Source organism: Phocoena sinus, chromosome 5, assembly GCF_008692025.1.
Source record: "Phocoena sinus isolate mPhoSin1 chromosome 5, mPhoSin1.pri, whole genome shotgun sequence".
Taxonomy (NCBI): domain Eukaryota; kingdom Metazoa; phylum Chordata; class Mammalia; order Artiodactyla; family Phocoenidae; genus Phocoena; species Phocoena sinus.
Genome location: NC_045767.1, coordinates 47,900,158 through 47,928,035, shown reverse-complemented (window position 1 = coordinate 47,928,035; position 27,878 = coordinate 47,900,158).

Sequence of the window (27,878 nt, the reverse complement as noted above, 5' to 3'; positions counted from 1 at the left end):
CCATGTTAGGTATGTATGTTTGTATATAATAGTACCCAAACATACATACATAATACATCTCTCTCTATATATAAATCTGTATTTTTAAATTAATATGAAATTTTTAATATTGGGAAGTGTTGTTACGCTATGAGCAACTCAGACATATATACTTATGCATGGTTTATTCACTGTTATCCTTTATGCCCCTATACCAATATATAGATTTGTACTAGAATTGTATATCTGGTATTTTTTGTAGTATCTTTTGTAGTACGTTAGTTGCATAAATCTCTGAATGAAGATTTCAGGAAATTCCAAACTTATGGTGCTATTTGCTCTGTATAGTGACATTGGTTTATTGCTTCTTTGCATCTGTTCTTCTTGCACCCTTCGTAAATATACTCAGATATTCATTTGGTTGTTTTCTTCCCCTATGCAGTGTATAGGAGTAGAGAAAAGATGACTATTATCACCAGCAATAAGTACAGTCTTTACCTCCTATAAATCATCATCTTCTAATTCTATGGTCTCACAATCATTCAGAATTAATTTCAGACTCATGCCTAGAATGGTAGGATAAAAGTATTCTCTCTCTCACTAGCTATAAACAGCTGAGATCTAATTACCTACGTAACTCCTAACAAAGCTGACTGTCAGTCCTACAAACTTCAGTGTCACCCTCCTTAAAATGAAGCTGACACTCCATCTTGGATGGCAGATAGGAAAGACAAAATAAAAATGAGTCACTGTTTGCATCACCACTTCCTGATGGCCAAGCAAAGGAGCAAGTACATGAACCAACCACGGCTCAACAGATGTGCTCTTCTTGGAATTTTAAACTTGATTGGAGTGACACAAAGAGTAAAAATGGTTGGTGTTCATCCACCTGGGGAACAGTACCTACAGAGACTATCTTTTGGTTCCTCCTACATAGACCCCTGGATCCATTCTCTTTCCTTTACAAGCCTGATTCTTCAGGTCTTCCTTTGCTCCTTTGAGCTATGCTGTATCTTTGCAATAAATTGATCTTTGGCTTAAGTTAGTCAGAGTCTTTCAAGTTTAGATTATTGTTTAGCAAATATCCTCTTTATTTTTCCTTCCACTTGGGCATGATATATTTCCTCATTCTATTGATATTGAGCTTGGCTATGTGGCTTGCTTTGGCCAATGGAACTAAGCCTTGTCAAGGCCACTATAGGTCAGCCAGTGCTCTGCTGATCTATAGTTGTGTGAGCATGGATGAATAATGGTTGTTTTAAGCTACAAATTTTGGGATGATTCGATAAAATTTATTATTGTAGTAATATATGACTGTTACAGTTTGTTACTTGCAAATATCTGACGTTACTTTCTTTTGCAAAACCAACATTGCAGAGGGATGAAGGAAAAATAAAGTTAAAAGTTTCACTGGCAGATTCAGCTCCAGCTCCTGCTGTGAGACAGGCCTATATCCAAATCATACTTTCTGTGTGACCAAGACAGCTAGCTAAAATCCAGTAAATCAGTTATCTGGTACTTCTTCTTGAGCAATAGCTTCATATAACATATCTCTCAAGAAGTATTGTTACTATAACATGAAAAAATAATAGGAATGTAAGAGTAATGCCACTCTTAGAGAGTTCTTCACTAAAAGCACATTTAGACCTGTCTCTTTAAGTAGAATATGACACTCTAGGGTATCTTTAAAATAGTCAACTTGGCAAAAGCAGCTAGAAAAAAACTTCAAAAATATTTTTAAAACATGTTTATAGAAGCATTTGGAGCAGGTAATCAGATGCTGTTTTTACCACTACACACTTAGTGGATTGATGGTTAAGCTATTTGCAGTGTTTAGATATTTCTCAACCTCTAAACGATTAAAATTTCAAACCAAAGCAGTAGTCCGTATTTAAGGAATGAAGTTTGGTGATTTATTAAAGATATCTATAGATTTGCATAGATAGAGCAATGCTAGGGCTGTCCAAGAGGAAATTCATCCCTCCACCTGATATTTACTCCATCACTGTTACCAAGATTATGCCCTATAACTTTAGACAGAGTGTAGCATTTTATGATCTTCTACTGGAATAGGTTAAAAATATTCCACTTCCACTTCTTGTTTATGAACTATAAGGGAAATGTATTATAATAACTCTATTATTCCATTTGAGGAGGTACTAAAAGGCATGGGTAAAGCAATTCAATTAATAATTGTTTGTGTTTGGCTTTAGAATTCATGTAGTTGGACAAACGTGTTCAGGAATGGATACGAATGTGGGCTCTCAACACTGCTGTTTCAGTCCATATGTATTGAAGGCAGCAGTGTGAGTGCTGATATCGTTCTGAGTAACCAGAGATGATTCAATAAATGTTTATTAACTCACAATGCCATATTTCTCTACTTATGTGTTTACCATAGTTGAAGAATCAAAGTATAAAATTAGATCTGATAGTGTCTCCCAGAGCTTCCCATGCAAAGCGGATCATTTCTGAACTCAGAGGTGGGTTCAGAGCGGCCTTCAAATGGTTCTCTGTGTCCAGTAGGTCCAAAGAAGATGCTCACTGCTGGTTATTTTCATATATGCCTGTCATGACTGTTCTCAAGTTTTTAACGATTGCAGTACCCTAAGTAGGACTTAAGTATTAGTTTCCTGTTGCTGTTGTAACAAGTCACCATAAACTTGGTCACTTAAAAGAACACAGATTATTATCTTATGATTCTGGAGGTCAGAAGCCCTACAACCAAATTGTAGGTAGGGCTGCATTTTTTCTGCAGGCTCTAGGAGAATATTTCCTTGACTTTTCCGGCTTCTATAAGCCACTTGAATTCAGTGGCTTGTGATTTCTCCAAGCAAGCAGTGTAGCAGCGGCTTCAAATCTCTTGCTGACTTTTTTTCTCATTGTCACATCTCCTTCTCTGACTTTAGTTCTCCTTCCTCCTTTTTCCACTTATAAGGTTTTTGTGGTTACACTGGACACACCCAGATAATCCAGGATAATAACTCCATATCAAAACCCTTATTTTAATCACATTTGCAAAGTCCCTTTTGACATGGAAGGTATGACGGTCACATGTTCTGATGATTAGGATGTGAACATCTTTGGGGGGACATTATTCTGTCTATCATAAGGACCAAGACTCCAAGGATTATAAAACCCCATTATATTCCAACTGTTAACTGAGAAAAAAATTTTTGGAGAGGAAATACTTGTCTTTGCAGAAAATTTGCTGCTAGCAACACATAAATAGCTTATTATTTACTTGAGAGAAAATAATTGAAATAGTATACATAATTTCTATATTAGTAATAATATGCTCTAAATTTAAAAATTGCCCACTGTTTTAACCACTACTTATCTTGATAATATGTTGCAGGATTTTGCGAGTAGTATTCAGTGTGAGGTAGCATATTACCAAGAAAAAGTCAAGTTACAAGGAATTTATGGGAGAATCTACATTAGTGACAAAAAATATGAATAATTTATATTAAAATTTCAGTGCATACAATTCTGAAGGTTTAGTTATTGGAAAAGTATAATCCCCAAACATAAATATGTGCTGCTATATACTATAGAACTGGTTCAACATTTGCAACAAAACTGATATTGATAAAGCCAAATCAATATAAATTTTTGCAAGAACAGCTGAGGAAAACCACCACCAAATCCAGTAACACTATGGTGCACTGACAGAAAAGCATCTTTTCTGAATGTTTTAGAAATATTCTATCAATGTAAACATGAAATAGAAGCTCAAGCATTTCCTGGAGCCAGATTTCTTAGTAAAATGCTAAATTAGAGTATTTCAGTATTTAGCTCTTTCAGTATTTCAGTAATTAGCTCTTTGAAATGAGCTAGTTCTAATACAAGACTCCAAAATACATTGACACTTAATAACTCACTCAGTAGATTACTAGTAAGTAGCCCTTAGTTGTATGTAAATCAGGACAGTTCTGAAATATGTTCCATTCACACTTTGAAAGCCCAGAATTTTTTGCCTTTTTCAGAACAGGCTCATGAAGATTCTTGTGCCTTCCAGGGTTGTTATTTTAAGAATCCTTACTTTAGATATCACCCTTCTCTCCTGGAATCCCCTTCCTTTTCCCATCAAACATCCTACATTTTGCTAATTCCTTCTCATCCATAAGAAAGCAGCCTCAGGCACTGTTAGGTTATTAGGTGTATATTTCCACATGATCTCAGAGCACCTTATTCAGTTTCCTCTCTTAGTATTTGCATATTGTGAGTTTATTGGAACCTGTGTTATTCATCTTTGTAACCCAGTATATCTCATAGTACACCAGAACATGGTCAAAGTGTGGCAAACATTTAAAGAAGGAAAGGTGTTAAGAAAGGATTATAATAGTTTTAATAGACAACCTTTGTAGAAGATGTACTAGATGCTAAGCATTCTTCCAAGTATACTTTACATATACCTTACAATCAAAATACAAAAAGAGTTTATCTTTACAACAATATAATGAGGTGTGTTCTACTTAGAAGGTAAGGAAATTGAGGCACAGAGAGATTAAGTAATTTGTTCAAGGCCATTTAGAAGTGAAACAAAAAAAAGAAGGCAATAAATAAATAAGGGAGGCAGGAAAAGGGGAAGGGAAAGGGAGATTTCAGCAATATTTTGATCCCACTGGAACCTTCATTGGTTCTATGAGCTGTTCACTGTTTTTTGCCTTCCTCATGCCATCATCTTTCTTGTTACTTACACTGAGTTCAGGAACATGATTTTAATCACTCACTCACAACTTTGTCATTGTATCCTACTTGCTAAGCAAGGTCCAACATTGATCAAATAACAGTACTTTGCTTATTGCACATCTGTATCTGTAGTTGGAGAAAAAAAGTGAACATAGCTGAAGATGGCTAAGGAAAAAACAACAACAAAAAACCCTGTGTTTACTGACACATCACTTTGGATTCATGATCACTAACTTCAAGTGACCCTATACATGCCCTTACTCTAGTCTCTCACGCTTCTAGATGATTCTTTCACAGCTTCTATTCTCTCTTCAACCCCCAACAATTCTTCCCCATTTCTCACTCTAAGATGACAATCTTGTTCCAATCACACTGAAAAAATAACAGCACTCAGAAAGAACTGCCACACAACCCTCAAAACACATCCACCCAACTTCCAGCACTATGTATATAATCTGCCTTCCCTGTTTTCACTATGAAAGAGCTACTTTCAAGTAAAACCAAACCCTCCACTTATACTCCAGATACCATCTCCTCTCACCTGCTCAAGAATAATGCTCCAGTAATCCCTCTCTCTTCCCAGCATTGTCAATTTTTTCCCTTTTACCACCAGCGTACAAACAGATGGTAATTTCTCTCATCTAAACAAACAAAAAAAACTAAAAAAAATCGATTTGACCTCACATTGCCTTCCAGCTGTACCCCACTAAAGCAAATTCCTTGAAAGTTTAGTCCATGCTTACTGCACTAAGTTCCTCTCCCCCATTTTCTCTTGAACACACTTCAGTTAGGCTTTTGGCCCACAACTCTCCCGGCCAAGGTCACCTATGACCACTAACTGGCAAGTCCAGTGGTGAGTTCTTTGTCCTCATTTTAGCTAAACTTTCAGCAGTGTTGTATTGGTCAGAGCTGATCCTGTCTCCCTGGTAGAACCATTATTTCCAGAGACCATTGCTCTCCTAGTTTTCCTTTTGTTCTCTTGGCAGTTCAATCTCAGGATGCTTTGCTGTATTTCCTTATACCCCTGACCTCTAAACCAGTGGTTTTCAAACTTTTTTATTCATGCATCTCCTGGACCCTTCCTTTTTTTATTTGACGTCTAAATATTTTCATCTTAAGTTTACATAGTTGCAAAAGTTATGTGCCCACATATTTTAAATAGGGCCATTTTGAATAGAACTATGACACCACGCTTACAAATGTAGCCAGTGAAATAATAATACTATAACAATTTGATATACACCTTTATCTATTTTAAAGCACATGAACATGGCTTTCTTTAGCAGTAGGAAATTATAAACCATTCTCTTTTCTCCTCAGACTATTATTTCCATTGCAGTCCCATCACAGAATTTTATCCTAGTGTAATTTTAAGCCATTTTATTGTGAATTACACCTTTAGAAGGATTCACAAAATGAAGATGTACAGCTCAATAATTTATCACAAGGCAGACTCATGTAACCACCAACCACGAGATAAAATAGAGCATTTACACAACGTAGAAGCACCCCCCCCTTCCCAATCATGACTTTCTCCTCCCTCTCTGATATAATCACTTGCATTTCTTAATGCTTTGTATGGAGCTTTCTCTTTTATTAGCTCGTGTATGTGTCAGTGAATATTACTCTGCTCCACATCTATTGCTCTTTTTCATTGTTGCATGTGTGCTCCCTGAGGAACACAGTTCAGATAGATGGAGATAAGAGAGGTCTCCTTATAAAAATATCACTTAGTTCTTCAACTAACTTTCAAACTCTATGCTCCCAAATTAAATGATCCATCGTCACAAATTACTTTTAATAATATTTTAGGTAATATTTGTATTAGAGCCCCTCCAATTTCATGGCAATAGAAAAACTGGAAACAACCTGATGTGTATAAAAATGTGTTGTCAGTCATTAGAGTCCAATTAGACACTAATACGTTCAAATTTCCCCCCGTTTGGTGTCCAAAGGTATTAACCCCTGGGGCAATGCAACATAGGAAGATTCATAATCTGTGAAAAGTATATCATACGTAAAGAGCATAAAGGTAAAATATATATATATATTTTGGCCATGCTGTGTGGCTTGCGGGATCTTAGTTCCCTGACCAGGGATTGAACCTGGGCCATAGCGGTGAAAGCGCCGAGTCCTAACCTCTGGATTGCCAGGGAACTCCCAGGGTAAAATATTTTGAAAAGAAAGATGGGAAATAAAAACATACAGGTTACTCAACTGAAGCATCTCAGGTCAATCAATTCTAGTCATGATTACTTATCTCAATGTTGAGGGCAAGGAAAATGGTTTCCCCCAAAGTATCCCAGCCTGAATATTCCTTTGAAAACCTTATGTGTATTCCCAGGATACACATAATCCAGTTAGAAATCCCCAATTTACACATTAGAATTTTCAGGATTTTTTCCTTGGATCATTTCTCTTTCTTATATACTCACGTATTCAATCTCATGGTATGACTTTAAATATCACACACACACACACACATACACACACACACACACACACACACACACACACACACACACTGTGGTCTCCCAAATCTATATCTACAGCCCAGACATCTCCCATAACCTCACATGGATATACACAACTTGATATTTGATATCTCCATTTGGATGTCTACTTCACATCTCAAAATGGGTACTTCCAAACCTGAAATTCTGATGCCCATCCCCCCCAAACCCTGCCCTCCTTTAGTCTTGCCTCTCTTAGTAAATCGAAATTCATCCTTCAAGTTACTCAGACTAAATATGTCTTGCTGTTCTTGCTTCTGATTCTTTGTATTTGTTTCGTGGGTATAGAACATTCTTCCCCCAGAGGCCTCCATGCCCTGTTTCTTCACTTCTTTCCAGCCTTTGCTCAAATATCACCATATTTCTGATGCTTTCTCTAATCATTCTCAGTACTACAAGCCTCGTCTCACCTACCTACTGCACACTCTCTCCCTTCCTGGCTTTATTTTTCTCTAGAGTGCTTATCATCTGACCTCCTATAAATTTTACTTAATTGGTTATTGTATATCTCTTCCCACTAGAATGTAAGATTCATGACTGCTGGACCTCTGTGGGTTTGTTTTTTTTTTCATTTTATTCTATATTCCTAAAACCTAGAAGAGTGCCTTGAATATGGTAGCCACTTAATAACTATTTACTGAGTTGGAGAATGAATAAATTAATCATGGGGTAGAAGTCAACAAAATAACTCAAGCTCTCTGCCACAAGCTTATGGGATGATTTGAAGGTCAAGCCAAGCATGATGCTGATGAAAAGAATATGAGTAGTGAAACAGAAACGGAACTTATCTTACAAGAACTACCTGTCAAAAAGAAAGACTGATATATAGCAGAATTGAAAGAAATGAACGTCTAATCCATTTGAGTTACTACTGACTGAGAAAATGTAAATATTCATTGAAGAGTGGCAGCAGAATTTTCACAGCTGACTACTTCCAAGGGAACCACAGTGGGTCCACAATACTGAAGGTGTAAATTCTTCCACAATGACTTTTAAAACTCCCATCATTTTTAATAACATCTCATATATAAGCAATCAAATCAGAAAAAGTTCACTGGTAGCAATGTTGAAAAATAAATGTCTCTCTCTCTATTTGCTTTTCAAATTTCATGATCAATTCTGGTTTACTGAATATGATCAACAATGCAAAGTTTTGTAGGAAAAAAAGGAGTACTGGAGATGAAATATCAATCCTTCTATTGGAAAAAGAACTAGCATCATAAATTTATTCTGAATGTGGAAATTAGACTGTCTGAACTTTTAGAGTAAAAGCCCTTTCAGATAAATTACCTTATTGCATTGCAAACTTTTGCTTCATTCCTCATGTCAACTAAGTTGGCATTTGAATATTTGATCAGTAAGAGAACTTGGTACATTTTGGAATCAAGCATTTTCTTCAACTTGTGTAGTTTCTTGGTGCAGGGTTTGAAGCACTGGAATTTTTCTTTGTGTGTGTTTGGATCATTGTGACAACCTTTTTTTATCTAGTTTCAGTGGTGCATTACAGGGCTTTGACTTAAAGTCTGAATTCTCCTCCCATCAGGATACGGGTATAAAATCAATGTGTAAATGGTGACTCACTCCCATTAGTGGGGCAGGATTTCATAATTTTACAAAGATTTCCCTAGAAAATCACTCATGCTTTATTGTGTACATATCCAATTGCTATGAAATTGGCACAGCACATCCATCCCTCCCCGTGGCTGCCTGGTACTGTATATCTGAATTCTGGAAGTGCTCCATGCTGTTAAACATGCAAGTAATTTGTAGCATGTTCTTCATGCTATTACCTATCTAAAAGGTTAATAAGTAGATTCACCTCCTTAAAACTGATTATCACAGTGATCTGCATGCAATGGGTCCTCAAAATACATTGGTTCACTTTCTGTAAATATGGGAGCTAGACATTTATTAACATTTTCAGAAAGCAGAATTTCCTAATTTTTTGTTTAAGGTCAGAATTTCAGATTCTATGCAGACAGATAGAGTAGATAATTTTAGTGCCATGATCCTTTTATGGACGAAGTCAATCCTATATATTAGGAGGAATGATTTTTTGCAGCACCAAAAAAAAAAATCTTTGAAACATTATTGTATAACGTCTCTCAAAGTTTTCTACTGAAAAATTTACTCTTGCAAAATATGTTCTCACCTCTATTTAAAGGTAAGTATTCTGAGGATCTATCTTAGAAAATCTACAGTTTTCTTCTTCACATAAAGATTCTTTTTGGAAAATAACATTATAAATGAAGTGAGATATAAATAATACTTGCTTAAAATTGTGTTTACTAAGCCAAAATGGCTTTGGTAAATTATATTTAATTTAAGCTTAGGGAAAACTTACATAATATCCATGAAATTGGTTTAGCTTTTTTTTGTTGAGATTTGCTTATCTTGATTATGAAAAAATTTAAAAATAACTCTTCCACCTATCATTAAACAAATAAGTCTCTGCCACTACTGACCATTCAAACAAGAGAAATAGTTCATTTGATAATCACCTTTCCAATTGGGGTCTTGTTACTTTTTAAGAGTTCCCTGGAAATTACTGTTTTTTGTATCTTCACAGTCCTACTTTTAATTAGCATAACCTATTTCAACAAATTGGATGAAAATTCATATAGCCTTTTTGTAGGTGTGTATGCACTAGCAGTATCAAATATAAAACAAAACAATTTTTTCAAATGTATAGATATCTATCTTTACCTTAAAATATTTTTATTAATTAATTGGTTAGTTAAAAATCTACTGTCATACTGAGGTATTCATTGGGTTGAATTCTCCTAGAATTTGAATTAATATTTGAAATTAAGCATCAAGGGCTTCCCTGGTGGCATAGTGGTTGAGAGTCTTCCTGCCGGTGCAGGGGACATGGGTTCATGCCCCGGTCTGGGAAGATCCCACATGCCATGGAGCGGGTGGGCCCGTGAGCCATGGCCACTGAGCCTGCGCGTCCAGAGCCTGTGTTCCTCAATGGGAGAGGCCACAACGGTGAGAGGCCCACATACCGCAAAAAAAAAAGCATCAAATTCTCATCCTAGCAATATAGTAAGTGAAGTGTTTTAAATTCTCCTCCAAATACAAAACACTTAACGATACACTGTTTAAAGAAGAAACACTTAAAGATGCATGGATAGTCTATTAAGAAAGTAATGGAAAATCTGGAAAGGAGGGAAGGATATAACATAAGAAAACAAAAGCAAACTAAAAACTGGTCCAGTAATCCAGATCAGTGAGTATCTGAGTGTTGAAACAAGCAGGATTTCTAAAACCTCAGTAAAAGAGTTATTTGGCTGGGATTGATGGGAAGGCATTCTTCAAAGATGAAAAACTGACAACTGAAGTGTCTCTGGGTTGGCGGGGTAGGAGTATCCTTTGAGACTCTCCCTCGAGACATCCCTCTAGCCAGTTTAAGGGTCATATCTCCACTACCCAAGATGAGAACTGAATTTAAAGAGCTTTGGGTTTCATTCATGGGGAAATGCATCTCCAAGACTGTACTAAAGAAATTATCACATACAATGTTCCTCAGAAGTGAGCTTAAGACATAAACACAAAACACATAAGGACATAAGGAAATAAGATACCATGAATGAGAGTCAACAGAAACAATAAAAGGCACAATCAGATTCAGAAAAACCTATGCTGTTAGAATTATTATATACAGAATTCATTGAATGGGTTAAAAAATCTGCTGGAGCTGAAATTAAGATGAATGTGAAGAATTACTCAGAGAAGATCAAGGAGGCAAAAAGAAGAACTATTAAAAAGAGCTTTAAGGATTTGAACTATAGAGCTATACATTCTAAGAAATGACTGATCAGATTTTCAGAAAGTGGAAATAAACAGAATAGTAATAAAAATAATACTTATTATATTATAAATGACATGTTATAAATACATTTATTATAGCCCAGGGAGTATTCTAACCCTATCAGGTGGGTATTAATCATTGTCATCATCATATAATTATTATTATTAAGACTTTTTATAGGTAAGGAAAGTGAGGCAGAAATTGACTAAATAACTTCACCAAGATACCGTAACTCTTAAGTGGCAGAGCCAAGAGTCAAATTTAGGCAGTCTAGCAGCAGAGACTGTGCTTTTAATTATTAACATTTAAAAGACAATGAGTACAGACCAGTCCCTCCCATCAGGAAACTTCCACAAGCCTCTTAGATAGCCTCATCCACCAGAGGGCAGACAGCAGAAGCAAGAAGAACTACAATCCTGCAGCCTGTGGAACAAAAACCACATTCACAGAAAGATAGACAAGATGAAAGGGCAGAGAGCTATGTACCAGATGAAGGAACAAGATAAAATCCCAGATAAACAACCAAATGAAGTGGAGATAGGCAACCTTCCAGGAAAAGAATTCACAATAATGATAGTGAAGATGATCCAGGACATCAGAAAAAGAATGGAGGCAAAGATAGAGAAGATGCAAGAAATGTTTAACAAACACCTAGAAGAATTAAAGAACAAACAAACAAGGATGAAAAATACAATAACTGAAATGAAAAACACACTAGAAGGAATCGATAACAGAATAACTGAGGCAGAAGAACGGATAAGTGACCTGGAAGACAGAATGGTGGTATTCACTGCCACAGAATAGAATAAAGAAAAAAGAATGAAAAGAAATGAAGACAGCATAAGAGACCTCTGGGACAACATTAAATGCAACAGCATTCACATTATAGGTGTCCCAGAAGGAGAAGAAAGAGAGAAAGGACCTGAGAAAAAATTTGAAGAGATTATAATCGAGAACTTCCCTAACATGGGACAGGAAATAGCCACCCAAGTCCAGGAAGTGCAGAGAGTCCCATACAGGATAAACCCAAGGAGAAACACACTGAGACACATAATAATCAAATTGGCAAAAATTAAAGACAAAGAAAAATTATTAAAAGCAGCAAGGGAAAAATGACAAATAACATACAAGGGAACTCCCATAAGGTTAACAGCTGATTTCTTAGCAGAAGCTCTACAAGCCAGAAGGGCTTGACATATTTAAAGTGATGAAAGGGAAGAACCTACAACTAAGATTACTCTACCTGGCAAGGATCTCATTCAGATTCGATGGAGAAATCAAAAGCTTTGCAGACAGTCAAAAGCTAAGAGAATTCAGCACCAGCAAACCAGCTCTACAACAAATGCTAAAGGAACTTCTCTAGGCAGGAAATGCAGGAAATGCAAGAGAAGGAAAAGAACAAGAACAAATCCAAAACAATTAAGAAAATGGTACTAGGAACATACATATCGATAACTACCTTAAATGTAAAATGGATTAAATGCTCCCACCAAAAGACGTATACTGGCTGAATGGATACAAAAACAGCACCAGTATATATGCTGTCTACAAGAGACCCACTTCAGACAGGGACACATACAGACAAAGTGAGGGGATGGAAAAAGATATTCCATGCAAATGGAAATCAAAAGAAAGCTGGAGTAGCAATTCTCATATCAGACAAAATAAACTTTAAAATAAAGACTATTACAAGAGACAAAGAAGGACACTATATAATGACCAAGGGATCAAACCATGAAGAAGGTACAACAATTGTAAATATTTATGCACCCAACATAGGAGCACCTTAATACATAAGGCAACTGCTAACAGCTATAGAAGAGGAAATTGACAGTAACACAATAATAGTGGGAGACTTTAACACCTACTTACACCAGTGGACAGACATCCAAACAGAAAGTTAATAAGGAAACACAAGCTTTAAATGACACAATAGACCATATAGATTTAATTGATATTTATAGGACATTCCATCCAAAAACAGCAGATGACACTTTCTTCTCAAGTGTGTATGGAACATTCTCCAGGATAGATCACATCTTGGGTCGCAAATCAAGTCTCAGTAAATTTAAGAAAATTGAAATCATATCAAGCATCTTTTCTGACCACAACACTACGAGATTAGAAATCAATTACAGGGAGAAAAACATAAAAAACACAAAAACATGGAGGCTAAATAATACATTATTAAATAACCAAGAGATCAATGAAGAAATCAGAGGGGAAATTAAAAAATACCTATAGACAAATGACAATGCAAACATGAGGATCCAAAACTTATGGGATGCAGCAAAAGCAGTTCTAAGAGGGAAGTTTATAGCAATACAAGTCTACCTCAAGAAACAAGAAAAATCTCAAATAAACAATCTAACCTTACACTAAAGGAACTAGAGAAAGAAGAACAAACAAAACCCAAAGTTAGCAGAAGGAAAGAAATCATAAAGATCAGAGAAGAAATAAATGAAATAGAAACAAAACAATAGCAAAGATCAATAAAACTAAAAGCTGGTTCTTTGAGAAGATAAACAAAATTGATAAACCATTAGCCAGACTCATCAAGAAAAAGAGAGAGAGGATTCAAATCAGTAAAATTAGAAATGAAAAAGGAGAAGTTACAACAGGCACAGCAGAAATACAAAGCATCCTAAGAAACTACTACAAGCAACTCTATGCCAAAAAAATGGACAACCTGGAAGAAATGGACAAATTCTTAGAAAGTTATAACCTTCCAAGACTGAACCAGGAAGAAATAAAAAATATGAACAGACCAATCACAAGTAATGAAATTGAAACTGTAATTAAAAATCTTCCAACAAACAAAAGTCCAGGACCAGATGGCTTTACAGGTGAATTCTATCAAACATTTACAGAGGAGCTAATACCCATCCTTCTCAAACACTTCCAAAACATTGCAGAAGAAGAAACACTCCCAAACTCATTCTACGAGGCCACCATCACCCTGATACCAAAACCAGACAAAGATACTACAAAAAAAGAAAATTAGAGACCAATATCACTGATGAATATAGATGCAAAAATCCTCAACAAAATACTAGCAAACAGACTCCAACAACACAGTAAAAGGATCACAGACCATGATCAAGTGGGATTTATCCCAGGGATGCAAGGATTCTTCAATATATGCAAATCAATCAATGTGATACACCATATTAACAAATTGAAGAAGAAAAACCATATGATCATCTCAATAAATGCAGAAAAAGCTTTTGACAAAATTCAACACCCATTTATGATAAAAACTCTCCAGAAAGTGGGCATAGAGGGAACCTACCTCAACATAATAAAGGCCATATACAACAAACCCACAGCAAACATCATTCTCAATGGTGAAAAACTGAAAGCATTTCGTCTAAGATCAGGAACAAGACAAGGATGTCCACTCTCAACACTATTATTCAACATAGCTTTGGAAGTCCTAGCCACAGCAATCAGAGAAGAAAAGGAAATAAAAGGAATCCAAATTGGAAAAGAAGAAGTAAAACTGTCATTGTTTGCAGATGACATGATACTATACATAGAGAATCCTAAAGATGCCACCAGAAAACTACTAGAGCTAATCAATTAATTTGGTAAAGTTGCAGGGTACAAAATTAATGCACAGAAATCTCTTGCATTCCTATGCACTAATGATGCAAAATCTGAAAGAGAAATTAAGGAAGCACTCCCATTTACCACTGCAACAAAAAGAATGAAATACCTAGGAATAAACCTACCTAAGGAGACAAAAGACCTGTATGGAGAAAACTATAAGGCACTGATGAAAGAAATTAAAGATGATGCAAACAGATAGGGAGATAGACCATGTTCTTGGATTGGAAGAATCAACATTATGAAAATAACTCTACTACCCAAAGCAATCTACAGATTCAATGCAATCCCTATCAAATTACCAATGGCATTTTTTACAGAACTAGAACAAAAAATCTTACAATTTTTATGCAGACACAAAAGACCCCGAATAGCCAAATCAGTCTTTAGGGAAAAAAAAAAGGAGCTGCAGGAATCAGACTCCCTGACTTCAGACTATACTACAAAGCTACAGTAATCAAGAAAATAATGTACTGGCACGAAAACAGAAATATAGATCAATGGAACAGGATAGAAAGCCCAGAGATAAACCCATGCACCTATGGTCAACTAATCTATGACAAAGGAGGCGAGGATATACAGTGGAGAAAAGAGAGTCTCTTCAATAAGTGGTGCTGGGAAAACTGGACAGCTACAATGTAAAAGAATGAAATTAGAACACTCCTTAACACCATTCACAAAAATAAACCCCAAACGGGTTAAAGACCTAAATATAAGACCGGGCACTATAAAACTCTTAGAGGAAAACATAGGAAGAACACTCTTTGACATAAATCAAAGCAAGATCTTTTTTGACCCACCTCCTAAAGTAATGGAAATAAAAACAAAAGTAAACAAGTGGGACCTAATGAAACTTAAAAGCTTTTGCACAGCAAAGGAGACTATAAACAAGATGAAAAGACAACCCTCAGATGGGAGAAAATATTTGCAAATGAATCAACAGAAAAAGGATTAATCTCCAAAGTCTATAAACAGCTCATGCAGCTCAATATTAAAAAAACAACAACAACCTAATCAAAAATGGACAAAAGACCTAAATAGACATTTCTCCAAAAAAGACATAACAGATGGCCAAGAGGCATATGAAAAGCTGCTCAACATCACTAATTACTAGAGAAATGCAAATCAAAACTACAATGAAGTATCACCTCACACCGGTTATAATGCACATCATCAGAAAATATATGAACAACAAATGCTGGAGAAGTTGTGGAGGAAAGGGAACCCTCTTGTACTGTTGGTGGGAGTGTAAATTGATACAGCCACTATGGAGAACAGTATGGAAGTTCCTTAAAAAACTGAAAATAGAATTACCATATGACCCAGCAATCCCACTACTGGGCATATACCCAGAGAAAACCATAATTCAGAAAGAGTCATGTACCACAATGTTCATTGCAGCACTATTTACAATAGCCAGGTCATGGAAGCAACCTAAATGCTCACTGACGGACGAATGGATAAAGAAGATGTGGTACATATATACAATGGAATATTATGCAACCATAAAAAGGAATGAAATTGGGTCATTTGTAGAGATGTGGATGGACCTAGAGACTGTCATACAGAGTGAAGTAAGTCAGAAAGAGAAAAACAAATATTGTATATTAATGCATATATGTGGAACCTAGAAAAATGGTACAGATAAACCCGTTTGCAGGGCAAAAATAGAGACACAGATGTAGAGAACAAACCTATGGACACCAATTGGGGAAAGTGGTGGGGGAAGGGTGGTGGTGGTGGGATGAATTGGGAGATAGGAATTGACATATATACACTAATATGTATAAAATGGATAAGTAGTAAGAACCTGCTGTATAAAAACATAAATAAAATTAAATTAAAAAATTCCAAAAAAAAAGATAATGAGTACAAATTTTCTAAAAACTGACAAAAGGCAAAAAACATGAATCTTTAGATTTGGAAAGTTCAATATATCCAAGAAGGATAAAAAAAAAAAAAAATCACAGTGAAACTACTAAACACCAAAGACAGAAATTTGACAAAAGAGTGTGAAGAAACAATATATTTAAAATATTGAGGAATAATAATCATTTACCTAGGACTATATAGCTTACAAAAAATATTTCAAGAGCAAGGACCACAGAAGCCATTTTCAGACAAATAAAAGTAAATTATTAAAGAAATGGAGACATTTCAGGAAGAAGAAAAATGATTCCAAAAGAAAGGCATGATTTTCTTAAAAAGTTGGTGAGCAAAGGAAATTGTAAGCATGTTATAATAACATTTACATTGAAGAGATTAGAAAAAACAAGATGGGGATTTTGTGTGCATGCACACGTGTACATGTATGTGTGTGACTGATTAGAGTTTGAACACTAATGCCTTTGAACTGCTTTTAAAAAGAGTAAATACATTGATTTATTTAGTCTTTGTTAAGTAAAATATGAAAGTTAAAAAATGTAACCATTTAAAGATGAGAAGAATTTGGAGTATATAACTTCCAAACTGCTAACAGAAAAAAGACAGAAAAAGAAAAATTAATAAATGCAAGAGAAGAAAAGAAAGGAGAAGAACAAAAAGGAGCACAGCAAACAAGGAACAGAACAGAAACTAAGATGATAAAAATAAATCCATTTATATCAGTAATTACAAAAAATGTAACTGATAAATACCACTCTTGCCAGTGTTTATCAAACTTTCAACAGAATTACCATTTAGCTTTGTTGACCTTCTTCAACGTTTCTCATGCAACATGATACTGTTTACAATGTGTGCATCTTTTTTTTTTTTTTTTTTTTTTTTTTTTTTTTGCGGTACGCGGGTCTCTCACTGCTGTGGTCCCTCCCGCTGTGGAGCACAGGCTCCGGACGCCAGCGGCCATGGCTCACGAGCCCAGCCGCTCCTGCGGCATGTGGGATCTTCCCGCACCGAGGCACGAACCCGGGTCCCCTGCATCAGCAGGCGGACTCTCAACCACTGCGCCACCAGGGAAGCCCACAATGTGTGCATCTTTAATCATAGGTATAAGAATAGCTGTAAGAGAAAGGGTACAAAATGATATGTTAAACAAATTTTAATCAGATAAAGCTTGTGTGGCTAGATAATGATTAAAGGATCAAATCACCAGAAAAATACAATAATTCTAAACTTATATACACTGGACATCATAGGTTCAAAATTCATTAGAGCAAACTTTTCCACAATTACAAGAAGAAACAGATGGTACAGATGGTACAACAACAAACTTGGATATTTAAATATACTATTATTAGTATTGGATAGCTCAAGTAGATAAAACAAGCAATAGATGTACAGAGGATACAATAAATAAGTTTGATCCAATACAGAACAATAGAAAGTATTTATTCTTTTCAAGCTCACATGAACTTTCATTAATTTAATCAATGTCATAAAGCCATAGGCCATAGAGCAAGACTTAACAATTTCAGAGAACTGGTATCATTTAGACCACATTCTCTGTTCATAATGGATAGATAGATAGATAATATATATATAAACTATATATAAACTATATAAACTAAAAGAAGGCATACATTTCCTATACATTTGGAAGTTAAAAACTCACTCTTGAAACAAAGGTACAAACAGTCATTTCACAGAATATGAGAATTTCAATAAACATAAGAAAGACTCAGCATCATTAAAACTATGAAATGCAAATGAAATCATCAGTGAGATGCTTTTTTAGTCCCAACAGATTGGCGTATTTTTAAAAGTCTGACAATACCAAGTGTTGAGGGGAAAGTAAACCTTTCCACACACACTGTAGGTGGGAATATATATTGCTACAAGCATTTTGGAAACAAGCTGGCATTATGTGGTCAAGTTGAGGATTTGCAAACTTTTCAACCCTGTGATTGAACTCCTGAATATATACCCTTCAGAATTTCTTGCACATATGCACGGGGAGACATGCATAAGAAAGTCCTCAACCACACTGTTTGTAATACCAAAATAGCTGGATACAACCCATGTGTCCATTAACAAGACATGGATAAATTATAGTATCAGTATGAATGAATCGCACATTATTTTGAGCAAATAAAACAGTAATAAAAAATACTTGGAGTCTTTGTTTGCTTTCCTATTGGAGTGGTTGACTTTTTACTGATTTGCATGTTTCCTTTGGTCATATCTGGAGACAGGAATTCATTCCTTTCCTTCTGGTTATTTTGTACCAGGGGGCTCATTAATGTGAAGGTTTAAAACCTAGCTGTGTGGACACCTACCCAGCTCTGGGGGTTTTCAGCTTCTCCAGGCTCTAGCTAGGGAGCACAGCAAGGTCTCCTTTTCTTTGAGTTCCCAACCTTACGTGAAGTTCTCCTCTGACTGCAGGGTGGGCAAACCCCCCTTCCCAGAACCCGCCAGTGGCAGCATTCTCATCACACTGTGAACATTACAGCACCTCTCCCCCTGCCCAGGCCCCTGCCCAGCCCAAGGGAATCTTTCTTATTTTAAGGAGAAGGAAGAAATCTCTCTTCTGAGAGTCCTCTCTGGTTTCCTAAAGACATTAGCTTTTGAATAACAAGCAAAGAACAAGCCCTCTTTTCTCTGTTTTAACCTGCTATATCCCATTGTTTTCTTTACCCAGGTGTTGTGAAAATGCAGTCTGGAGGCCAGAAGTCAGTTCTAAAGTTTGGACTTGCCTCTGTGTGTGTTTGTATGTGTGTGTGGGTCAGGTATGTGTGTTCCTTTTCTTCCTATGAAGCTGTTGTCACTTTTGTACTAGGGTCCAGCTCTGGGCATCTGATTTTCAGTTTTCTGTATTTCTGTTATAAGAAAGCAGGAAACTAGGCCTCTACTCCTTTCTGTAGTTTTTGCATTTTGAGTTTGAGTAAGCCTCTTTGAAATATATTTAAAGGACTATCGTGTTGGGGGTGAAAAATCAGGCTAGAAAAAAGCATCCCTCCAGCCTGTAGATCTCCTTTTTGGCATGGTCATGAGTATCTTCCTTGGATTCTTGGTCTGTAGTGGCTAAAGGTTCCAAGCATCTTCTGTAATGGCTGCTTTGGGGACCAGTCAGGACTCCTGTTAGGATTGAAGGTACTTGAGTCCCAGCTGGTGGATGCATTGCTTGTTGCCGGCTCACTGCAGAGGCCTCCTCTAGGAATTGCCCTGCCCCAAAGTAGCTACTTCTCCCATAGGTGGGCTCCTCGCCAAGGACAGCCACTAACCAGTGTCTGGTCTGTGATTTCTGAAGGATAATCCCAGTATCAAATCTTCACATGGCATAGGCTGAAACCTTTGTCACAGCTGCATTGAATTTCCACTGCTTCTTCTACCCAGTCCTACTGGTCTCATTTCCATAATCCCTAATGTAGGCAAATTTCCATATCAGAGTCTGTTTCCTGAAGTGCCCTACCTAAGACGCTATCTCTCTACTGGACCACAACACCTTCAAAATTCACCCTTCCAGATTTTTAGTTATGTTTGTAATAATCTTCAAGACCTAGTGGGATATTCCTGTGTTTGAGTTTACTTAGCATTACCTTATTTTGTTTTCACAACTCGGTGAGGTAGGCACTATTATTCTTCCCACTTTACAGATGAGTAAATGGAGACTTACAGAGAATGAATAACTTGTCCATTTTCACATACTACATCCAGGCTAGTCTTCTATTAAGAGATGAGTAAAGAGACAAGAAATGCACCCCCAGGCATTCTTTCCTCAAATATCTCAAAAGGGCCATAAGATGCTGCATCTGATTATGTTTCATCCAAATAAAAGAACCCCAAGTAGAGGTCCTCATTACCCATGCAGGAAACTCTTGACTATAAACCTTGCCTCTGAATAAGGATGACTCTGATGTTATGCCAGAAGTTTTTAATATTTCCTGCCATTCTGCATTATTTTCTTGGACAGAATAGTATGAGTCTGTCTTTCAATCTGTCTCCATCTGTAATATACTAGTCAAAATTCCTTGACATTTGTGTCTGATGCTGTTCCTTCATTTCACTGCTGATTAAAATGTCCTACACCTTTACATTCTTTGGTCCTTTTGTTTGGTCTCTTGAGAGGGCAACGTAGGGTTTGAAGCTGGCATTTGAGCTTTCATATTTTATAAGTTTCCTGGCTTTTATTGTGCAATGATATTTTGCATTTTCCCCTGTCATTAGCTGTTATTTAAAAATCAAATCACTAGACTAATTAATCTCCCTCTATTGATGGACCAAGTGCTGTGACTTTTTTTTTTTTTTACTATTTTAATGATATGTTGTACATACTTAGATATACTTAATTGGCATCTCTTTAATTTTTAATTTGATTAGGTTCCTAGAAATGGGATTAGTACATCAAAAGTTAAGAATCCTTTAACATTCTTTACAAATAGTGTTACATTTCTTTTCATAGTTTGTTTTTCCTTTTTGCCAATTTTAATTTATTTCTACCATCAATATATGCAAACAGCTTTGCTAGGAAAAATATGTCAAGTTGATGTATTCAAATGTTATGTTTTAGAATTTCTAGTCAGTGTTTGATTTTTCTTATTGTCATTTTAGGGCTTTTTATGTATTAAGAATATTTACCTTTTATGTGTCATTCTTTTTTTTTTTTTTAAACATCTTTATTGGGGTATAATTGCTTTACAATGCTGTGTTAGTTTCTGCTTTACAACAAAGTGAATCAGCTATACATATACATATGTTCCCATATGTCTTCCCTCTTGCGTCTCCCTCCCTCCCACTCTCCCCATCCCACCCTTCCAGGCTGTCACAAAGCACCGAGCTAATATCCCTGTGCCTTGCGGCTGCTTCCCCCCAGCTATCTACCTTACTACGTTTATTAGTGTGTATATGTCCATGACTCTCTCTCGCCCTGTCAAAACTCACCCTTCCCCCTCCCCATATCCTTAAGTCCGTTCTCCAGTAGGTCTGCGTCTTTATTCCTATCTTACCCCTAGGTTCTTCATTACATTTTTTTCCCTTAAATTCCATATATATGTGTTAGCATACGGTATTTGTCTTTTTCTTTCTGACTTACTTCACTCTGTATGACAGACTCTAGGTCTATCCATCTCATTACAAATAGCTCAATTTCATTTCTTTTTAAGGCTGAGTAATATTCCATTGTGTATATGTGCCACATCTTCTTTATCCATTCATCCAATGATGGGCGCTTAGGTTGTTTCCATGTCCTGGCTATTGTAAATAGAGCTGCAATGAACATTTTGGTACATGACTCTTTTTGAATTTTGGTTTTCTCAGGGTATATGCCAAGTAGTGGGATTGCTGGGTCATATGGTAATTCTATTTGTAGTTTTTTAAGGAACCTCCATACTGTTCTCCACAGTGGCTGAACCAATTCACATTCCCACCAGCAGTGCAAGAGTGTCCCCTTTTCTCCACACCCTCTCCAGCATTTATTGTTTCTAGATTTTTTGATGATGGCCATTCTGACTGGTGTGAGATGATATCTCATTGTAGTTTTGATTTGCATTTCTCTAATGATTAATGATGTTGAGCATTCTTTCATGTGTTTGTTGGCATTCTGTATATCTTCTTTGGAGAAATGTCTATTTAGGTCTTCTGCCCATTTTTGGATGGGGTTGTTTGTTTTTTTGTTATTGAGCTGCATGAGCTGCTTGTAAATTTTGGAGATTAATCCTTTGTCAGTTGCTTCGTTTGCAAATATTTTCTCCCATTCTGAGCATTGTCTTTTGGTCTTGTTTATGGTTTCCTTTGCTGTGCAAAAGCTTTGAAGTTTCATTAGGTCCCATTTGTTTATTTTTGTTTTTATTTCCATTACTCTAGGAGGTGGGTCAGAAAGGATCTTGCTGTGATTTATGTCATAGAGTGTTCTTCCTATGTTTTCTTCTAAGAGTTTGATAGTTTCTGGCCTTACATTTAGGTCTTTAATCCATTTTGAGCTTATTTTTGTGTATGGTGTTAGGGAGTGATCTAATCTCATACTTTTACATGTACCTGTCCAGTTTTCCCAGCACCATTTATTGAAGAGGCTGTCCTTTCTCCACTGTACATTCCTGCCTCCTTTATCAAAGATAAGGTGTCCATATGTGCGTGGGTTTATCTCTGGGCTTTCTATCCTGTTCCACTGATCTATCTTTCTGTTTTTGTGCCAGTACCATACTGTCTTGATTACTGTTGCTTTGTAATATAGTCTGAAGTCAGGGAGCCTGATTCCTCCAGTTCCTTTTTTCGTTCTCAAGATTGCTTTGGCTATTCGGGGTCTTTTGTGTTTCCATACAAATTGCGAAATTTTTTGTTCTAGTTCTGTGAAAAATGCCAGTGGTAGTTTGATAGGGATTGCATTGAATCTGTAGATTGCTTTGGGTAGTAGAGTCATTTTCACAATGTTGATTCTTCCCATCCAAGAACATGGTATATCTCTCCATCTATTTGTATCATCTTTAATTTCTTTCATCAGTGTCTTATAATTTTCTGCATACAGGTCTTTCGTATCCTTAGGTAGGTTTATTCCTAGATATTTTATTCTTTTTGTGGCAATGGTAAATGGGAGTGTTTTCTTGATTTCACTTTCAGATTTTTCATCATTAGTATATAGGAATGCCAGAGATTTCTGTGCATTAATTTTGTATCCTGCTACTTTACCAAATTCATTGATTAGCTCTAGTAGTTTTCTGGTAGCATCTTTAGGATTCTCTATGTATAGTATCATGTCATCTGCAAAGAGTGACAGCTTTACTTCTTCTTTTCCGATTTGGATTCCTTTTATTTCCTTTTCTTCTCTGATTGCTGTGGCTAAAACTTCCAAAACTATGTTGAATAAGAGTGGTGAGAGTGGGCAACCTTGTCTTGTTCCTGATCTTAGTGGAAATGCTTTCAGTTTTTCACCATTGAGGATGATGTTTGCTGTGGGCTTGTCATATATGGCTTTTATTATGTTTAGGAAAGTTCCCTCTATGCCTACTTTCTGGAGGGTTTTGATCATAAATGGGTGTTGAATTTTGTCAAAAGCTTTCTCTGCATCTATTGAGATGATCATATGGTTTTTCTCCTTCAATTTGTTAATATGGTTTATCACATTGATAGATTTGCGTATATTGAAGAATCCTTGCATTCCTGGAATAAACCCCACTTGATCATGGTGTATGATCCTTTTAATGTGCTGTTGGATTCTGTTTGCTAGTATTTTGTTGAGGATTTTTGCATCTATGTTCATCAGTGATATTGGCCTGTAGTTTTCTTTCTTTGTGACATCCTTGTCTGGTTTTGGTATCAAGGTGATGGTGGCTTCGTAGAAGGAATTTGGGAGTGTTCCTCCCTCTGCTATATTTTGGAAGAGTTTGAGAAGGATAGGTGTTAGCTCTTCTCTAAACGTTTGATAGAATTCACCTGTGAAGCCATCTGGTCCTGGGCTTTTGTTTGTTGGAAGGTTTTTAATCACAGTTTCAATTTCAGTGCTTGTGATTGGTCTGTTCATATTTTCTATTTCTTCCTGATTCAGTCTTGGCAGGTTGTGCATTTCTAAGAATTTGTCCATTTCTTCCAGATTGTCCATTTTATTGGCATAGAGTTGCTTGTAGTAATCTCTCATGATTTTTTTTATTTCTGCAGTGTCAGTTGTTACTTCTCCTTTTTCATTTCTAATTCTATTGATTTGAGTCTTCTCCCTTTTTTTCTTGATGAGTCTGGCTAGTGGTTTATCTATTTTGTTTATCTTCTCAAAGAACCAGCTTTTAGTTTTATTGATCTTTGCTATTGTTTCCTTCATTTCTTTTTCATTTATTTCTGATCTGATTTTTATGATTTCTTTCCTTCTGCTAGCTTTGGGGTTTTTTTGTTCTTCTTTCTCTAATTGCTTGAGGTGCAAGGTTAGGTTGTTTATTCGAGATGTTTCCTGCTTCTTAAGGTGGGCTTGTATTGCTATAAACTTCCCCCTTAGAACTGCTTTTGCTGCATCCCATAGGTTTTGGGTCGTTGTGTCTCCATTGTCATTTGTTTCTAGGTATTTTTTTATTTCCTCTTTGATTTCTTCAGTGATCACTTCATTATTAAGTAGTGTATTGTTTAGCCTCCATGTGTTTGTATTTTTTACAGATCTTTTCCTGTAATTGATATCTAGTCTCATGGCGTTGTGGTCGGAAAAGATACTTGAAACAATTTCAGTTTTCTTAAATTTACCAAGGCTTGATTTGTGACCCAAGATATGATCTATCCTGGAGAATGTTCCATGAGCACTTGAGAAAAATGTGTATTCTGTTGTTTTTGGATGGAGTGTCCTATAAATATCAATTAAGTCCATCTTGTTTAATGTATCATTTAAAGCTTGTGTTTCCTTATTTATTTTCATTTTGGATGATCTGTCCATGGGTGAAAGTGGGGTGTTAAAGTCCCCTACTATGAATGTGTTACTGTTGATCTCTCCTTTTATGGTTGTTAGTATTTGCCTTATGTATTGAGGTGCTCCTATGTTGGGTGCATAAATATTTACAATTGTTATATCTTCTTCTTGGATCGATCCCTTGATCATTATGTAGTGTCCTTCTTTGTCCCTTTTAATAGTCCTTATTTTAAAGTCTATTTTGTCTGATATTAGAATTGCTACTCCAGCTTTCTTTTGGTTTCCATTTGCATGGAATATCTTTTTCCATCCCCTTACTTTCAGTCTGTATGTGTCTCTAGTTCTGAAGTGGGTCTCTTGTAGACAGCATATATAAGGGTCTTGTTTTTGTATCCATTCAGCCAATCTGTGTCTTTTGGTGGGAGCATTTAGTCCATTTACATTTAAGGTAATTATCGATATGTATGTTCCTATTTCCATTTTATATATTGTTTTGGGTTCGCTACTATAGGTCATTTCCTTCTCTTGTGTTTCGTGTCTAGAGAAGTTCCTTTAGCATTTGTTGTAAAGCTGGTTTGGTGGTGCTGAACTCTCTCAGCTTTTGCTTGTCTGTAAAGGTTTTAATTTCTCCATCAAATGTGAATGAGATCCTTGCTGGGTAGAGTAGTCTTGGTTGCAGGCTATTCTCCTTCATCACTTTCAGTATGTCCTGCCACTCCCTTCTGGCTTGTAGGGTTTCTGCTGAGAGATCAGCTGTTAACCTTATGGGGATTCCCTTGTGTGTTATTTGTTGTTTTTCCCTTGCTGCTTTTAATATGCTTTCTTTGTATTTAATTTTTGACAGTTTGATTAATATGTGTCTTGGCGTGTTTCTCCTTGTATTTATCCTGTATGGGACCCTCTGTGCTTCCTGGACCTGATTAACTATTTCCTTTCCCATATTAGGGAAGTTTTCAACTATAATCTCTTCAAATATTTTCTCAGTCCCTTTCTTTCTTTCTTCTTCTTCTGGAACCCCTATAATTCGAATGTTGGTGCGTTTCATGTTGTCCCAGAGGTCTCTGAGACTGTCCTCAGTTCTTTTCATTCTTTTTTCTTTATTCTGCTCTGCAGTAGTTATTTCCACTACTTTATCTTCCAGGTCACTTATCCGTTCTTCTGCCTCAGTTATTCTGCTATTGATCCTATCTAGAGTGATTTTAATTTCATTTATTGCATTGTTCATCGTTGCTTGTTTCATCTTTAGTTCTTGTAGGTCCTTGTTAACTGTTTCTTGCATTTTGTCCATTCTACTTCCAAGATTTCGGATCATCCTTACTATCATTATTCTGAATTCTTTTTCAGGTAGATTGCCTATTTCCTCTTCATTTGTTAGGTCTGGTGGGTTTTTATCTTGCTCCTTCATCTGCTGTGTGTTTTTCTGTCTTCTCATTTTGCTTATCTTACTGTGTTTGGGGTCTCCTTTTTGCAGGCTGCACTTTCGTAGTTCCTGTTGTTTTTGGTGTCTGTCTCCAGTGGCTAAGGTTGTTTCAGTGGGTTGTGTAGGCTTCCTGGTGGAGGGGACTAGTGCCTGTGTTGTGCTGGATGAGGCTGGATCTTGTCTCTCTAGTGGGCAGGTTCACGTCTGGTGGTGTGTTTTGGGGTGTCTGTGGCCTTATTATGATTTTAGGCAGCCTCTCTGCTAATGGGTGGGGTTGTGTTCCTGTTTTGCTAGTTGTTTGGCATAGGTTGTCCAGCACTGTGGCTTGCTGGTCGTTGAGTGAAGCTGGGTGCTGGTGTTAAGATGGAGGTCTCTGGGAGATTTCCACCGTTTAATATTATGTGGAGCTGGGAGGTCTCTTGTTGACCAGTGTCCTGAAGTTGGCTCTCCTACCTCAGAGGCAGAGCCCTGACTCCTGGCTGGAGCACCAAGAGCCTTTCAACCACACAGCTCAGAATAAAAGGGAGAAAAAGTAGGGAGAATTAGTAGAAGTATGAGTAAAGAAAGAAGGAAAGGAGGAAAGGAAGGAAGGAAGAAAGAAGCAAAGAAGGAAAGAAAGGAGGGATGGAGGGAGGGAGGGAGGGAGGAAGGAAGGAGGGAAAGAAGGAAAAAAAGACAGAAAGAAAGATGATACAGTAAAAATAAAATAAAGTATAATATAGTTATTGAATTAAAAAATATTTAGAAAAAAAAAAAAAGGGACGGATAGAACCTTAGGACAAATGTTGGAAGCAAAGCTATACAGAGAAAATCTTACACAGAAGCATAAACATACACCTTCAGAAAAAGAGGTAAAGGGGGAAAAATCATAAATCCTGCTCCCTGAGACCACCTCCTCAATTTGGGGTGATTCGTTGTCTAAAGGAGGGAAGGAAGGAAGGAAAGAAAGAAAGAACGAAGGTAAAGTATAATAAAGTTATTACAATTAAACTTAATTATTAAGAAAAAGAATTTTTAAAAAGTCATGGACGGATAGAGCCCTAGGACAAATGGTGGAAGCTAGAGTATACAGACAAGATCTCACACAGAAGCATACACGTACACATTCACAAAAAGAGGAAAAGGGAAAAAAATCATAGATCTCGCTCCTAAATTCCACCTCTTCAATTTGGGATCATTCCTTGTCTATTCAGGTATTCCACAGATGCAGGGTATATCAAGTTGATTGTGGAGCTTTAATCCGCTGCTCCTGTGGCTGCTGGGAGAGATTTCCCTTTCTCTTCTTTGTTCTCACAGCTCACAGGAGCTCAGCTTTGGATTTGGCCCTGCCTCTGCGTGTAGGTCGCTGGAGGGCGTCTGTTTTTTCGCTCAGACAGGACGGGGTTAAAGGAGCCGCTGATTCGGGGCCTCCGGCTCACTCAGGCCGGGGGTTGGGGGATGGGGGAAGGAGGGGCACTGCGTGCGGGGCGGGCCTGCGGCTGCAGAGGCAGCGTGACGTTGCGGCAGAGGCCGGCGTGACGTTGCACCAGCCTGAGGCCCGCCGTGCGTTGTCCCGGGGAAGTTGTCCCTGGATCCCGGGAACCTGGCAGTGGCGGGCTG